The sequence below is a fragment of the Anabrus simplex genome, chromosome 3 (assembly GCF_040414725.1).
Source record: "Anabrus simplex isolate iqAnaSimp1 chromosome 3, ASM4041472v1, whole genome shotgun sequence".
Taxonomy (NCBI): Eukaryota; Metazoa; Arthropoda; class Insecta; order Orthoptera; family Tettigoniidae; genus Anabrus; species Anabrus simplex.
In genome coordinates, this window is record NC_090267.1 from 181,544,988 (window position 1) to 181,563,153 (window position 18,166).

The 18,166-nt window shown below is 41.1% G+C and overlaps 1 protein-coding gene across 5 annotated transcripts in view; it reads right to left on the minus strand.

Annotated features, from left to right (window-relative positions):
* LOC136866122 (guanine nucleotide exchange factor for Rab-3A) overlaps positions 1-18,166 on the minus strand; it is a 674,264-nt gene that overhangs the window by 215,310 nt on the left and 440,788 nt on the right. For 2 of the 5 annotated variants that reach the window (XM_067142810.2, XM_068226614.1), the window contains exon 2: positions 6,906-6,955. The exons of the other annotated variants lie outside the window; for them this stretch is intronic. The gene's annotated coding sequence lies outside the window, so the exon portion shown is untranslated. The remainder of the gene's footprint in view (positions 1-6,905; positions 6,956-18,166) is intronic. 5 annotated transcript variants of the gene reach the window in all.

Genomic DNA, 18,166 nt, shown 5'->3' on the forward strand with positions numbered 1-18,166 from the left:
ATACGTTCATTTTTCTGATAAGTCAGTACTGTTTTTTTACTATTCTATAGGCCTAGTCTTGATAACATACACTTGTAACACGTTTCCAATTAATTAAGCGAAATAATAATAATAATAATAATAATAATAATAATAATAATAATAATAATAACCTGAAATTAAGAGGTGGCATAAAATCTCAAAACAGTATCTTAATTGTGAGATAGTGAGTCCTCTAGAAGTTTGTGTTCAATCTCTCAATCAAAGAAAGAAGAATATTCATAACTGTCACTCTACTAAAACGAACCCTTCTTTAGATTGTTGGTCAGAATACATTTCAAAAGGATTTTTCATTTCTGTGTGCAAGGAAAGCATTCTGTGAATGAAATGCAACATATTCAGCAAAATCATTATCCTCCATCTTGCTGCAATAAGCGAGTCGCTTAAGTGTGTGCAGGAAGTCCACTTATAGCGATAAGTGTGACATTTAAGTAGGTAATATGAAATGAAACCTGGCTTATAAAGGGCCCGTATATAAGTGCTGTCTATGAATTCGGCACCAACCTCGCAAAAGCTGAATTTTTGTTACAAGCATAGAGGCGGCACTTTTAATGTAGCCGTTTCTATGTAAATGTCTTAAGATCAGCATGAGTAACAAGACGTGACTGTACCAGCAAGAGCAGCAATATCGTATGAGATGAAGGAAGCCGTTCAGTTCACGTGCGACGTAAAAGGAAAGGCTTCTCTGATGTTATATGTAGGGCACAACGAAGCAGCTGACAGGCACACATCAATCGATTCGTATCCCTGCTACATCTATCGCACAAGAGAGAAAATCCTGCACATCTGTGTAAACGTTCATCTTCACCGATGAATATCTGCTCCAAGGAATGGCCCATGAATAAAGGAATGCGAAATGGTGTCGTTATTTCTGCTCACCCGTACTAAGCCCTTTAACGCGATTCTGCTCGAGATGCGCCTTCATTCAAATTGCTAGTGGCTTTACGTCGCACCGACACAGATAGTTCTTATAGCAACGATGGGATAGGAAAGGCCTAGGAGTTGGAAGAAAGCGGCCGTGGCCTTAATTACGGTACAGCCCCAGCATTTGCCTGGTGTGAAAATGCGAAACCACGGAAAACCATCTTCATGGCTGCCGACACTGGGATTCGAACCCACTATCTCCCGGATGCAAGCTCACAGCTAATTCAAAATTGAATGACGTGCTTAAATACCTGTTTCATGTATTTTTTTATTTCTTGTGGTCAGTGGTCAATCCAACTCTTCGTCACAAAGGAGAGGCCGTTTAACTTCATAGTGCGTAAAGAAAGCATTATTATTATTATTATTATTATTATTATTATTATTATTATTATTATTATTATTATTATTATTATTATTGCTATTAACATTTGAGTAAATAAAGATACCAAATACTGATTGCAGAGTGTATAAAATGTATTTAATGTATTAGCTGAAGCTAGGCTAATGTACGAAGCAGAGATCTGCTAAAATAATCATGGGATGCCCAGTTGTACAGTTAAATGTGTAGTAAGTATGACGTGCAATGCTGTAAGTCTGCAAAGAGATATTGTTAAAAAGATACTTATGTACTGACTAAGACTGAAGCATATCGCTGCATTTGCCTGGTGTTGAAAGTGGGGAAACCACGAAAACCATCTTTAGGGCTGCCGATAGGTGGAGTTCGAACCTATTATCTCCCGAATGCAAGTTGTCAGGTAAGTGACCCGAACCGCGCAGCCCTTTATTAGGTACCAGTTATATTATTGTTGAGAAGAATGTTTAAGTTGGTGCACCAATGTGTAGGTAGAGGTAGCGGAAGCTGAGCCGAAGTGTCTGTGTAGACAGCAGGTAAAACAGTGGTGGAAGAGGCAGAGATGAGGACAGCTATCCCGCCGTCAGAAAACTCCTCAGTTCTCTCGGAAGCTGAGTGGACTTCGAACCAGCCCTCAGACACAACCTGACGTGGCCGGAAATCTAACCCCGGGACCACCCGGTAAGAGGCAGGCTTGCTACCTCTAGACCGCAGGGCTGGCTCAAGCATCTTCCCTACCTGTTAGATGATGATGATGATGATGCTTGTTGTTTTAAGGGGCCTAACATCGAAGGTCATCGGCCCCTAATGGTACGAAATGAAAGAACAAAAATTGCAAAGGCATCCACTGACCAAAATAAAAATAAAATATGGCATGAAGAATGAATGGATGGACAGGAACTCAACAAAACACAAAACAAACAAACAAAAACCAGTGGATCGGACTCAATACAGATCGAAAATAACATTATTACCGACCAAGGAACCACTTATAAAGCACAATGATGCTTGGTGTCTAAAGGGGGTGCAAAATCCACGTCTAAGGCCCCACAGAATGGTACATGTCGCGAGTAAAATAGAACCATGGTATGTGTCATGTTGGGGTATTAATCAGAAGGAGCGAAGACTCACGGTGTTCCACAAAAGATGGTACTACTCACAAGTATTGCAATACGTACAAGTAACGCAGACCTATGGTGTGTCTCACACAATGGCGCAACTAATAGCCAACGCAAACCGAGAAGGTTCCCCACCTAGGTGTACTAAACACGGGCGCCGGTATTCTCGTGGTGTTCCTCACATAGTGGGTACTAATCACAGGCAACGCAGACCCACGGTGCTGCTCATATAGTGGTACAACTCACAGGCTAAGCCCAGACCCGCGGTGTTGCTCACATGGGTACGACGCACGGGTACTGGAATCCACCAGGCCAGGCTTTTACTGCTACTAATCACAAACCTATTTCGTACCGAATTTAGTGGTACTACTCGCAAGTACAGGCAACCTATGGTGTTCCCCGCGTGATGGTACGATTCAAAATTAGTTTCATGGTTCTAATTCAGTCAGCCCTTGGTCGCCCCTTTTAGTCGCCTCTTACGACAGGCAGGGGATACCGCGGGTGTATTCTACATGTGCGTCCCCCACCCGCAGGGGGTAGTGTGTTTGGTCCGCGAGAGGTATTTTATTTCCCTCAAGTCCACCGGCAAGCCGGTTAGGACCCCCCTATCCGCCACCTGGGACGCGCCACGTGGGAGTAACACCTCTCCCCCTGCTACGCCTGCGTAGCAGGTTCGTGGCCTACCTGTTAGCAAGTGGCTTAAATCCAAAACTTAAGAGGATAAGTGGCACACAAGCAACGTGCCGTCCAGATATGGTAGTAAATGGCTCAAATCCACGACTACGGTTGTCAAGGCAGGCCAATTCTCTCAATAAGCTGCAAGTGCACAATGTTTGATATTTCATTTCTTGTTCTGAAGAGTGATTACTGTTAAGCAATCATGTACGGTATATGAACCAGTTTTTCATTAATCACACAGAAATATGTTTGGACATCTTACTGGTCATCATTATCGCATACTTGTAAACAACCTGAGTTAGCTACACCAACATACCTAGGTAGTGTTATCACTAGTGAGGCGTACACAATCAAAACAAAGTCGTCAAGTCATTCTTAACGCACCTGTATACACGCATTCAGAAAGTAAAGCATTGTTGTTAAGGCTGTTTTATGTTGCTGAATGACTTCCCGATAATAAATCAGTTTCGAAGTTACCTCAAATGAGAAATATTCGAAGTCAAGAACTTTTAATCACCCGATTCATTGCAAATATTCACAACAAAATTATTCAAGTTACAAATTTTGAACATTTAGAGATGTAACACACCATTTTCTCCTTTATCATAGATTTTAACATGAACTGCATCTGAAGCCAATTCTTGAATTTCTTGGTTGTTTGCAGACTTTCAGTTTCCATAGTAAACCAGTTTTCATTAGAAAATTCATATGTTTGAAAAAAAAAGTGGTAATTAAGTATCATAATTCTGCTGTCTAAAATACTGTGTATGCAATGTGTTCAAAAAATGCGGAAAACACTCATATTTCTGTAATTGTTATATAAAATGCTTTTAACACTTGCAAGGATAGTATTACACCTCTAGGCCTACCTTAACCTCACACATACGGAATCTTGAATAATAATAATAATAATAATAATAATAATAATAATAATAATAATAATAATAATAATAATGTTATTACCCACTAACTATATTTTTACGATTTTCGGAGACGCCGAGGTGCCGGAATTTAGTTCCGCAGGAGTTTTTTTACGTGCCAGTAAATCTAACTACACGAGGTTGACGTATTTGAGCACCTTCAAATACCACCGGACTGAGTCAGGCTCGAACCTGCCACGTTAGGGTCAGAAGGGCAACGCCTGATCCGTCTGAGTGACTCAGTCCAGCGGCATCTTGAATAATCATAGTTGTTCTCCTGCTACTTTTTCACACACACACACACACACACACACACACACACACACACACACACACACACACACACTGGTGGAGTCGCAAGTGCGAACTATGTCGCACATGTGGATTTACCCTAGTTTACGGCCGGATGCCCTTCCTGACACCAAACCAATATGGAGGAATGTCTTGACTATTGTGTGCTTCTGTGGTGGTTGGTAGTGTGGCGTGTATATGAAGAGTATGTTGTGACAAACACGAACAACCAGTCCCCGAGTCAAAGTAATAAACCAGACACGATTAAAAACCACGACCAGGCCGGGAATCAAACCAGGAACCCTCTGAATAGAAGGTCTCGACGCTGACCATTCAGCCAAGGAAGTAGACAGTCGAAATGCTACTGTTCTTGTAAAAACATGTCCTCAACGTGCCTCATTTATTGAAAATGTGGTTGAAGACACCCTCGCTCATTTCAGGATCCGGTCCGGGTTTTAAGTTAGCGTGTCCCACTACGGACTTATTAGGTTAAACATTCCACCTCACAGCTACTGAGATTCGAACTTCAGGCATCCGTCTGGAAATTCATCGGATCAGCAAATGCATCAGAAGAATCTCCAGTCACGGCTACTTCCCGGAAAACTCAACTTACTCCGTACGATATTTTAAATTTGTCAGACTAAGTACCACAAACCGACGCCAGATGAAATGTTGTCGCTGATACTTTTTCTCCCTTTTGAGACATTAAGGCGTGACTAACGAGGCGACCGAGTTACAGATATGGGCTTGTGGGTGGCTGCGATCTGCAGGCATTTATCTTGCAAAGTGGCGAGGCAAAGAAGACTCATATTCCCTGGCGGAAATTACTCAGTAGCGAGGAAAACATACAGGAGCAAGCAGCCTTCAATTACAGCTGATGGAAATGGCCGGAAATTAAACTTTGTACGGCTATGGAGATTCCCATCCTCTTCTTGTAACCAAATGAGCGATCGAACATGGAAAAGTGGCCAATATCACACGCCACCAGAGGAGAGAGAAATATACTCTCTTGAATATGAACCTGGGGTACTTGTTAGTACGGCACCCTTATCCCTATTTAAAGAGACACAATTTGAGGGAAAAGACGGTTGCACATCAAACTTAACTCTTACTTAGGGGCAATTATCTTCATTGTATAGGAATCTTAATTACATATCCTACTTGCTATTCTAAGCGAGCGGAGTTTTATTTGACTGTTGATATAGTGATCATAGCCACGGAACCTATATTTATACATGGAATAAAAACAAAAGGACATAATTTTCATTACAAAACTCCCATAAGTAATGGACGGGATTCCAATCACAGTGGCACTGGTGAAGAGGCAACGACATTTCTGTTTTGAAAGGTAACCAACTACAACTCGTAGATTGGTATTTTTTCAAATATTTGCTGAAAAATTGCGTAAAGCGATTAAAGAGAAGCGGCGGAGGAAATTGAGCGCCAGTGTGATTTTGTTGCACGATAACGCAACACCTCACAAGGCCCGCCAAATGAGAGAACTGCTGCAGCGTTTCAGTGGGAGGTCTGGCAACATCCACCCTACAGTCCCGACCTAGCGCCATGTGACTTTCATCTGTTCGGTAAGCTCAAAACGGAGTTCGGTGGTCGACGTTTCCAGACCGATGAGGAAGTGAAGGCCGCTGTCTCCGAGTGGTTGCAGAACGCTGGAGGAAATTTCTATGCATCCGGCATCGACAACTTGGTTGTGCGTTCGCAGAAATGTTTGAAGTCTCTTGGAAACTATGTGGAAAAGTGACGTTACAGTGTATGTCGTTATAGTCTTGTTGCTGTTGTATAGGTGGTGTAATAAATGGCCATAACTGGGAAGTGCAACTTATTTTCTGATCTGCTTTCGTACAAATGGATAGAACATTCTATAAAACTCGAGTGACAAAAGGTGCGTCGTTCTGGAATCTTACCCTGTGTTGCAAAGCATTACATCGGATTCATACAGTATATTTACAGGTAATAATAAATTATATACTATTAATTACGTGTTCTTACATTAAATCAAGTCGTATTAATATACATACAACAGACGTATCGTGACATAACCTCACATGTTTTGTTACACAAGACAAATCATGCAACACAAATAATAAATAACACGACCACGATTTATACCAACTGAAGTCCTTACATAACTACGTGAATACTAATAGACGTAAACAATTTCATAGCCATACCTCACACATTATGTTTGCTGACTGGTCGAAGTCGAACCGAGTCTAGAACCAGTTCAGGGATACCTCCAAATAGAACTTCGAATTGAAGCTTTCACGGTTCTGTTTAACTATAAATCACCTCTTCGAGCGACGATTAGTCGATTTTAGTTGCCTGAGTAGACTGATGTCCTCGAATAGAGAAGAGGTATATCACTCACCTTGATAGAGAATACTGCAATGTATTTGAAAGTCGGCAACCTGCCCTTAATGTAAATAGAACTCCAACCCAGACGAAGAACGTTATTTTACGTCAAACGGTGGATTATGCCGACAATCTCAAAATCAAATAGAGACTAGGCTATAGTATTTCAAAGTTATTGGAAACCAATAGTTCGACTGATTACTGACAGCTTACCTTACAACGCAACATGCATTGCTTTCGTATACTGCTAGTGGACCACCCACCTGTAACAAAGCAAAATCCAGGATTAATATAACACTAGGCTTCCGGAAAACCTCCAAAAGTTAGAACTACATCGTATAAACAAGCCAGGTTACTATAAATGTAAATACACAAACGTGATAGAGAGGTTATGGCACCGATCATCGCTATATTGGCAAACAGTAAAATAAAACGAATAGAAACAACCACTGAGAACAGTCCAGAAATGTTCCACTGTACAGAGACTGTTAATTTTCACCCAGAATATGTAGCACTAATGACTGTCGCCGTGCAAAGCGAAAAGAAAGAGCACTGCAGCATTAATCACTAAATTATTTATCGTTTAATCCGCATCAATTACACTCAATATTCTTTATAAATAGATGCTACTCATTTCATCTTCAAAAGGGTGTCCACAGCACGTTGCAACCGCCGAATGTCTGCTCGCAAATAAAGGTATACATTACAACAATATAATAACTCAAGTACTTAGGTGAAGTAATTCAATTAATGGACTAGACAAGGAAGACGACAAAACAAGAGCGAAAAATTGGACTTGTGCGGCCAGTATCCAGTATTCGGGAGATAGTAGGTTCGAACCCCGCTGTCGGCAGCCCTGAAAATGGTTTTCCGTGGTTTCCCCACTTTCACACCAAGCAAATGCTGGGGCTGTACCTTAATTCAGGCCACGGCCGCTTCCTTCCCACTCCTACCCCTCTCCTGTCCCATCGTCGCCATAAGACCTGTCTGTGTCGGTGCAACGTAAAGCATAAAAAAAAAAAAAAAAAGGGACTAGCGTACCAAATGATATCTATATTAGTCAGAATATTTCAAATAGCATTGAATATAGACATTATAATAATATACGTTCATGTACATTAGAGAAATTAGTCATTTCAGGTTAAAATTCCCAAGAGGCAGGGGAATCGAACCCGCAGCTCTCTGAACCAAAGGCAACTACCATTCAGCCAAGAAGCCGGACAAACCTCGTGTTCTCATCCCGATGTGGTGCAGCTCTTTACAGGCACACCCCCAATGGTGGTGAATTGCACGTACTATTTCAACCACACACCAGCTCTCCTGCCACTCTTAAATCTCTGGCAGAAGCGAGAGAGTGGTTGCGTGGCTTGTGTCATAGCTGTCAGCTTGCATTCGGGAGATAGTGGGTGCGAACGAGTGGCTTGTGTCACATAGCTGCCAGCTTGCATTTGGGAGATAGTGGGTGCGAACGACTGCTTTGTGTCATAGCTGTCAGCTTGCATTCGGGAGATAGTGGGTGCGAACGAGTGGCTTGTGTCACATAGCTACCAGCTTGCATTCGGGAGATAGTGGGTGCGAACGAGTGGCTTGTGTCACATAGCTGCCAGCTTGCATTCGGGAGGTAGTGGGTGCGAACGACTGCTTTGTGTCATAGCTGTCAGCTTGCATTCGGGAGATAGTGGGTGCGAACGAGTGGCTTGTGTCACATAGCTACCAGCTTGCATTCGGGAGATAGTGGGTGCGAACGAGTGGCTTGTGTCACATAGCTGCCAGCTTGCATTCGGGAGGTAGTGGGTGCGAACGACTGCTTTGTGTCATAGCTGTCAGCTTGCATTCGGGAGATAGTGGGTGCGAACGAGTGGCTTGTGTCACATAGCTGCCAGCTTGCATTCGGGAGATAGTGGGTGCGAACGAGCGGCTGGGTGGCTTTTGCCACATAGCTGTCAGCTTGTATTCAGGAGATAGTGGATTCGAAACCCACTGGGATGTTTTCCATGGTTCCCATTTTCACACCAGGCAAATGCAAATGTTACGAGGCTGACGTATTTGAGCACCTTCAAACATCACTAGACTGAGCTAAGATTGAATCTGCCAAGTTGGAGTCAGAAGGCCAGCGCCTCGACCGTCTGAGCCCCTCACATGGGGAGGTCACGATGTCCGCATCACCGATTTTGTTCAAACTTTGTAGGTTGATAGTACTATATCACAAAAACACACTGAAACAGCAGTTCCGCGCAACTCTCAAAAGGTTTCGAAATAAGCAACTTTAAAAATTTCGAAAAAAGTTACGAGAGGTTTAACATGCCAGGTACCAACAGGCGGGAGACTGTGGCGCGGTGGCCGAGTGCCTAAGGTTATGAAGGTGGAGAGTTCGAGTCCCGCTCGTATCAGCTCGCCTTTCTTTACCTGGCATTTTCTGATCCCCTTTTCCTCGTGTTGCGAATGAGAGCAGCAGTTAGTCACTGTTTGATCGCAATGTGCCGTGCAACGGTTGTCTGCGATGTAACCAGACGTGCTCATCGTAAGTTCGATCGGCGTGGAGATCTCACATGTTAAATTATGTTCGAACGAAAGTGTTTTTGAATGTGAAGCTACGCAAGTGCAAACGAGTTCCCGGGAGAGCAGGCAACAAATAAACATGGCTTACGTCGATCGCCTTCTTTATATAAATCACTTCCTGGATCCCCGCGAGTCTGTAGAGATTACACAAGAGGCTGAATTATTGGGAAAGAAAATGTTAAAGTCTATTTTGACAATAATAGAAGAAAATAAATTCGTAATTGATGAAGTATTCACCTGCTATGGCAGTGACGACCAAGCTGCTTTCGGAGAAAAGAGTGATTCTACAGACGAAGACTACGAGCCCGAAGAAAAAAAAAGAAAAAGGGAAGCTTATGGAATAAATTCCTCTAGATTACAAGTTAAATGTTTTAAATATGGCTAGGGGGCCGATGACCTTCGATGTTAGGCCCCTTAAAACAACAATCATCATTATCATCATCATCATCATCAGCAGCAGCAGCAGCAGATATGGCTAGAGCCCACCCTAAATGGAGTTTTCAGACATAACACAAAATCGGCTGCTCTCGGCTGAAGCGAATACGGGATTTGGAAATATGGGAAGATGTCAAAAAGGCTGGAACATAGAGGGAATATGTGAAAATATCAACGAATGTACTTACGATCGCTTTAAAGAGGCACGTGAGAACAAACAACGAGTCATGACGCGTAATTTTCAAGAGTGGGCACTAGCTACGGCGGCCTAGTTTGAAGGATTTGAATTCAAGGCTTCAAATTCTTGGGTTAAGACATTAAAAAATAAAAGATACAAAATGCGCCAAAGAAAAATTACCAGATATACTTCCGGAAATGACTCCGCAAAGATGGAAGATGTTTTGGCTTCTGCATCGAACATTCGGACGCAGGCTCGCGCACTGATCAAGTTTTGACAGTACTCACGTCATAAATACCGATCAAACAGGTAACTTTTATATATAAATACACAAGTTCACTTTAACCGTACAATATAACAAATGGAAAATTATATTTACTTATTTCTATTTCAGGCTGTCAATATCAGTCTACAATTGACAGAACATTGGATATCCAAGATGATTCGAAGGCTGTGTTCTCAACAACAACAACAACAACAACAACAAAAAAGAAGAACGTCATTCATTCATATACGGCCTAGTACGCTCTCGCAATGTCGGGAAAGTTGTTCCCTCTAAACCGGAGTACCCGGAGAAAAACCTGACCCGTCTCCGCTTTGTCCAGCAAAAATCACACACATGGAGTAACCGGGATTTGAACCGGGACCTCTGTGACCAAAGGCCAGCACACTAACCATTTAGCCATGGAGCCGAACACAAATAACAATCATCATTATCATATTCATCATTAAATTGGAACCGACAATAAACATATCACGTGGTTCTCCAGCCTAAAGCCTTGGATCTGAATTACGCCTTCCACCCTAGAACAAAAACTCGAGTCAGAGACCTATATTTGGCTTTTGATATAGCCTTTCGTTTCATCAGCTTTAATGAGCACCCTATTCAGCCGAACATTCTCCGTACACAGTACAGAAGTAAACTATCAGTTTTCGACACGAGATATTAATATGAATGTGTATTCTGCTTCATTACCCATCTGCAGACATGTTAATTGTGTTACTCGCGTTTCAATGGTGAACAGATGATAATACAACAGAGAAGGTCTGTCTTAGGTTACAGAGACCGTAATGAGAAATTTGATCTTCCCCACTGTAGGCTGGGATTTGTCAAAGCTTAATACCTCACGGTTTTACCTTGCAGGTCTAATTCGCGGCCCAGCTGGAAAAGGAATTAATTTGGTAATCCTCGCGGGAATTCATAGCAGTAAGCAAATGGAACGAGGAATATATTATGGTCCGCAGCCCCCCATTATATTTTTGCTAACGCTCAAATCTAATCTTACATTACCACCACAGGTCGCATCTGGAGAGCTGGCGATTAAGGGGTGTTAGAATGCTCTGTCTTACCACTGTTTATAAGCCTCCATTTCTGAAACAAGAACTTGGAAATTCGCAGAACTCCTTTAGCATTTGTTATACGTTTACAGACTTAAACTATACATTTTTTATCATCTTTATGTAGTGTCGTTTGAGTCTTATGGACGGAAAATAACAAAAATAAAGCAAAGCCTTAATATCTCACTATTTACTTACTCTTTTGAGATATCTGATGCTGCCATTGCCAGCGATTTTCACTGTCTCATGCTTTCCGCATTCACAAAACGATTCTGTCCCTTCCGCAGGATACTGCATATGCGGAAGGCTATCTTTCCATAAAATCAAGAAAATCATGGACATAAACTAAGGTTCTACATACATCCAGACGAGGAAATCCAAATATTCTTTAATGAAATCTGCAATTGGCTCACTTTTCAAGAGACTGATAATGTTAATGTTAAGGGCTTTCTGATACATAACATTGACGCTTAGTTGCGGACAGTCGCCAAAATGTATTTAGGTTTGGTACATACACTTGTCATTAAGGGGAGGATTTTAATGACCTAAAATATTAAAATTATGCAAGCAAGTAATATCTACGAAGCATGAACGAAAAATTTATAAAATAATTACCTTACAAATTAATTATTTTATATATAAGAAAGGTGACCTTACAATTTAATTCACAGGTAACTAATATCCCAATCATTACCGGTTTCATAACAAGGTTATTAGTTCCACTTCGTCTTCAGCTATAGCAAGTTACGTAACCTGAAATGCAATACATATATATATATATAAATAAAACAATCAGTACTCCATGTTTGATACAGTCTATCACACAAGTGTGACGAGTTGTTGACTATCAAGGTTGTAAGTCAGTGATACAAAGCATATCAAGAGAGCTAAAAATGTGAAGTACCTTGGAGAGTGGATATCGGAGGACCTAAGTGAATGTATGGCTCTTGAACAAAGGAAAATCAAATTAGCTTGTCTAGAACGGAGTAGTTTCTTCTGCCAATGTATGCAAACCACGAGAAACATAATATAGACCGTTTTGGGGCAAAGTAGTTCAAGTCCTTTCCCTGCCTCTATCATTGTTACGGGGCGGCATGTGTTGCCAACAGTAGAACGTTTTCCTTCTTGACACCATCTGGTCAGAGTAGCTTCATAGCATCTTTAAACAGCACTGCAATGGCGGAATGATTAAACTTTCTCCAGAATCTTACATGTGAGAAGAAACAATTCACCAAGGCGGTCCTCTTTCATTACATAAATAATGACGTTTGCTACGTATCTCGCATCTCCATCGGTTGTTTTGTCCACAGAAACCCATATCTTATTGTTGAGAACTGTAGATTTTATCTTCGTTAACACATCTTCATAGCAAATAGGATATATATTTTTTTCTAGGAATTGGCTAACATGTACTTCTCTAAGAACGATCTGAATCTGGCACTATGTATATTTTACAAGAATATTTGAAGTAACCACCATCATGCACAGATCTTTACAAAATTCGTAAGTGTTATCTAACGAGACCGTACTTGAAGAAATGTCCTCAAAAATCAGACGCTGGATGTTCTCCGCGGCGGAAAATCTTGTTAAATTCCTTTGATGCTTACCAGTATTACAATTTTGGTGCCTTTGAGCCGATACCTTTAAGTTCACAGGGTTAACAGCATAAAATAACACCACCACTACTACTAAAAATCAATTTCCCAAATTCTTGAACGACCTGCTTCTTGCTTTGAACATTTACCTTAGGTATGTTGAACCAACACTGAAAGACTGTCCGACTCGTTGGCTGAATGGTCAGCGTACTGGGCTTCGGTTCAGAGGGTCCCGGGTTCGATTCCCGACTGGGTCAGGGATTTTAACCTTCATTGGTTAATTCTAATGGTTCGGGGACTGGGTGTTTGTACAGTCTCCAACATCACCAACTCACACACTCACACAACACTATCTTCCACCACAATAACACGCCGTTCCCTTCACATGGCAGACGCCGCCCACCCTCATCGGAGGGTCTGCCTTACAAGGGCTGCACTCGGCTAGAAATAGCCACACGAAATTTAAAAAAACTGTAAGACTGAAACGATCTTAAAGCAAAGGCAGCTGATGTGTGGAGTGGAGTTTAGTACAGTTTAGCTGCACTCGCTTTTCCAGAAAATAAAAATCAGCGCAATGTGACCAATTCAAATAAGAATGAAATTAAGGCGTCCCTAGCTGAACTGCCTTATTCAAAATACTGTCTTCCACTGTAAAGCTGAGCTCATTAGCAATTTCCAAGAAGACTCCTTTGTCGATGCTCTCACCGCTACCTGCCTGTTGCAGTAGTAATATATTGTCGTTGAAGATACCAAACCTTGTATGTCACAATGCTCTTCCTATCCATTATTTTCCTTACGAATGGTCACGCCTCCCAGCAGTCCATCAGAACAATGTTCGTTGTATTAATTTCTTATGTTTATGTTTAAAGGAAAATGAACTTAACCGTACCGCTGTAGGAATGTATGTTTGCGCGACGAATTTACTCACTCCTACAGTGTACTGTATTTAAGGCACTCCATTTAACGCGCACTGTCTTTCAAGGTAGAAACGCAGTATACAGGTGTTTCGGCACCCTACTGTCTATGCTGTAATTTACTATCGCAATGAGGCATAAGCATGAATTTCTCAACATATGTGGATAATAAGAGTTTTAATACATGTGCCAAATTTCAGCGCACCAAGTGCTACAGAACCACATTACTGTATATGCTCAGTTATTCACGTGTGGGTCGAGGTTATGGTGCTTTCCGTCCGTATTTTAAAGGTCGGGTAATCTTGGTTAGCCCAGCTTGTCCAATCGCGAGCGAGGTTGGTTTGGTAAGGCATTACAAAGTTGAACCCCATTTAATAAATATGGGAGAGGGAACGTGACGTAATGGATTGCCTCTTATTATGCAGGAAGGGTTTTAACCCAGGGGTAATTATGCAATGCAAGGAGAGGCGATGTCGCAATCGGCTGCTAGGGAGTACAATTACCACGACCCGACACGACGTCCCGGCGAATACCAATGAGGCGAAAGCGGAAGGGGATGGGCTGAAGAAATAGAAGTAGTACTAGTATGTTTACATTCCGAACGGCCAAACGTTTCTCAAGTTCTTCGTCTGGTAAAACCTCTGAAACGTTTACTGACTGTATTTTAACATTCCTGCCTGCAATGGTTATAAACCAGACAAATAACATTTATCAGCAAGGTCTTTCCCAAGGGTGCCAAGGAAAGAGGATTAAAATAGGAAAAGTAAAAAACTGTTGTACGGTTTCTACTGTATAAACTTAAGTCTATATTAAGATAGAGTACGAAACAGTAAAGTCAGATTATGAAAGGTGTTATACTTCGAATTCCAATACAAAAACAACAATAACAATAACAATAATAACAATATAGCTACACGTACGAAGATTCTAGAGAGAAATTTAAACATATCCCTTGGCGAACTCACTCACTCACTGCTGCAAATTTCAAGACCGAATCAAGCAAATTTCTGATACTAAAAATTTTCCGAAATTTGATGCAAATGAACTGTAAGCAGAGAAACTTACCGTAAATCCGTGGAAAGAAGCAAAATTTATAAATTTAGAATTTTTTGACTGCATAAAGTGAAGATGATGGGTGTAATAACTTCTCTGAAAGTGATTCCTTATAACACAAAAAATTGCGCAACAGCATCAAGCCTAAGAAGCGACCGCTGCTCACGCCGAAGGCCTGCAGATTACGAGGTACGACGAATCCTCTTGGCCCCTTATTCTTGGCTTTCTAGACCGGACCGGCCATCTCACCGCCAGATTGCTCCTGAATTGTAATCATGTGCGCTGAGTGGACCTCGAACCAGCCCTCATATCCAGGTAAAAATCCTTGACCTTGCCGGGAATCGAACCCGGAGCCTACGGGTATGAGGCAGCCACGCTACTCCTACACTGCGGGCGCGCATAATATTATCACATACCACCAGTTAAATAGATTACAGGAGAGTTTATTTTTGAAAAACCTAGCGAGTGGCTGCACGGTATTGATTGTATTCGAGAGATGGCAGACCTGAATATGGTTTACCGTGGTTCCCCATTCTCATACCACGCAAATGGTGGGGCTGTGCCTTAACCAATGTCACAGTCGCTTTCTTACCACTCATTGCCCTTTTCTGTCCCATTGTCGCCGTAAGACCTACCTGCGTCGGTGCGACGTAAAGGAAAATGTAAAAATGGTTGAAAATCACGGCATCTTCAAGGCATTCACAAATATTAATTGCAAATAAAAATAATAACTAATGCACCATCCATTCAATCGTGATACATTTATTGAAGAATTCTTAACTTATAAATTTTGTTTATTTCCACAGATTTACGGTAAGTTTCTCCGCTTACAATTGATTAGCATTAAATTTCGCAACAGTTCTAGTATAAGAAATCTGGTTATCCCATGAAATTTGCAGCAGAAATAGGGAGACTCAGGACTCTTGGTACGTGTGCTCATTTGTTTATTTCACTCTCACAACTCCCAGTTTGCAAGTATTTGTTTCAAACTCTTTAGTTCATGGATCCAATAACCAACCCAATATAAGAATGTCAGAAATATCACTAATCAACAGCTGTCTTTCGTCATGAAACTACTTATTTTTCTTCTTTTTCTACCGCTTTTCCCCCCACACCTGTGGGATCGCAGGTGCGAACTTTGTCACACATGTGGATATGGCCGTGTTTTACGGTCGGATAATCTTCCTGACGCCAACCCTACGTGAAGGGATGTAATCACTATTGTGTATGGTGGTTGGTAGTGTGGTGTGATGTCTGAATATGTAAAGTAGAGTGTTGGTACATATAGGTACACCCACTCCCCGAGCCAGAAGAATTAATCACACGAGATTAAAATCCCCGACCCGGCCGAGAATCGAATTCCAGGACTCTCTGAACCGAAGGCCTCAACACTGACCATTCAGCCAATGAGTCTGACTGTGTTACTATGATGAAGCCAACAGCGGACATATTAGGAGACTGCGGTCCAAACAGTTTAAATGCAAAAAAAAAAAAAAAAAGTATATTATGATAAATAAATGAATACATGAAACATACACAATAAAGCTTTATTCTTTGTATTCTTTATGAATACGTATGATTTGATTTATATTCGTGCACTTTTATTACCATTACTAAGATAATTTTGTAATTATTGGCTACATAGTCGAAATACATTCAGGGCGAGTCCCAAATGGGTTACTGTATAGGCTACCGCGTGTCGATAAACGAAATCTGTTATGCCTCTCGTGCATTTGAACACTTTCGAGATTTAACCCTTCAAAACTAAGACGCAGAAAGTAAGAACCTAACTAACAGTACAATCAATTTAAAGGTTCTTATCTAGGCTATTATTGATTAGTCAGGACCCTGGTAAAGAAAGCCTAGGACACACTTTGAATTTCAATATGTTACGGTACGTATCGCACATTTCGTGAAGAAAGTCGAAGAAAGGGAGGATTGCGTAACCAAGTGATATCAATAATGTCAATCGTATAACTTTTATTTTACTACTATGTAACTGTTTCAAACTAGCGAGAGGCTGGAATGTTGTAAATTTTGGAGAACCATCACCTAGCTTGTAATTGATTGGAGCACTAATAGTGTAACGTTTGAGCTACCATACTCATTTCTTAAAAATCATTATGTCTATTGTACCTGATTATGTTTCAAAGAACTATTGTTTCTAGAGTTAACGAGCTCGCCTTTTGTCTATCCAATTGTTACTTGGTGCTGTTCATTTAAAATGTGAACTGAGGAAAAAAAAGAAAAAAACAAGGAAAGAATTAAAATTTCAAATTTTAGAGTTGTAAATTAAGATTTTATCTTTTCTCTGTCCACCCATTCACGCCCGTACCTTCTTACACCTCTATGCTCCACGGAAAGTCCGTAACAATAATAATAACAATAATAATAATAATAATAATAATAATAATAATAATAATTCCAAGTAGCCGAGAAAGAAAGCCTCTTTCCTTTGAGAAGAGAAAATATATAACAAACATCAGTGATGTTCCAGACTGGATGAATGATCTGATCACTATGCATGGGAATATTACACCAGTCAAAAATTTCAATATTTGGATGAGTTGATCCAACAGAATGTGTTAGAAGAGGAAGCTATTAACATCAGGATTTGGAAGTTAGACCAGGCATACCACCTCACAAAGAACACTTACAACAAAAACACAGTGAGTATAGCAGCCAAGTTCACGCACTACAACACAGTTGCTAAAACAGAGGGATTATAACACAGCCATGATTATATGCTTCAGGACCATGAGTAGACATGGACATGTCAGTCAACTGGAATTAGGGAAATGTTTAACATCATCACCAAAGAATGTTGGGCCCACCACATCACCAAACAGGAGCTACTCTGTCCTGTCGGGAAATCATGCCAAGTCTCACCCTCTGCAAAACGAAATAAAGGAGCCTATTTCAACCTCATCTTTCGAAATGACGATACAGCGTGTACATCTGATTTCAGACGGCAAAAGAGAAGGGAAAAAAGAAGGAAAACGTGGTCGTGAGTGAAGGTGGAACATGATTATGGTCGCATACCTTCTGCGAGAAGAAGAATTATAAACAACAGACCTGTGAACTTTGTACATGATAACCTGTGTTATCCTAATGTTATTGGGCTTAAGTTCCACAAACTACATGTTTATGTTTTTCGGCAACGCTGAGGTACCGAAATGTTTTCCCGTAAAGGTTTTTTCTTTACGTTCGCACGATTCATAGTGACGAATCAGTTTCCCAAACTAAAAGCAGCACTCCGAAGGAAACTTTTCAAACACGAGACGCCATACTTCACGCTGTAGCGTGCACACATCTGGCAACGGGTGCAACATGTTGTTGGGGATTACACTGAAGGTTTACTGAAGTATAGTGGTTCTATAATAAAAGGTTTCGTATATATAT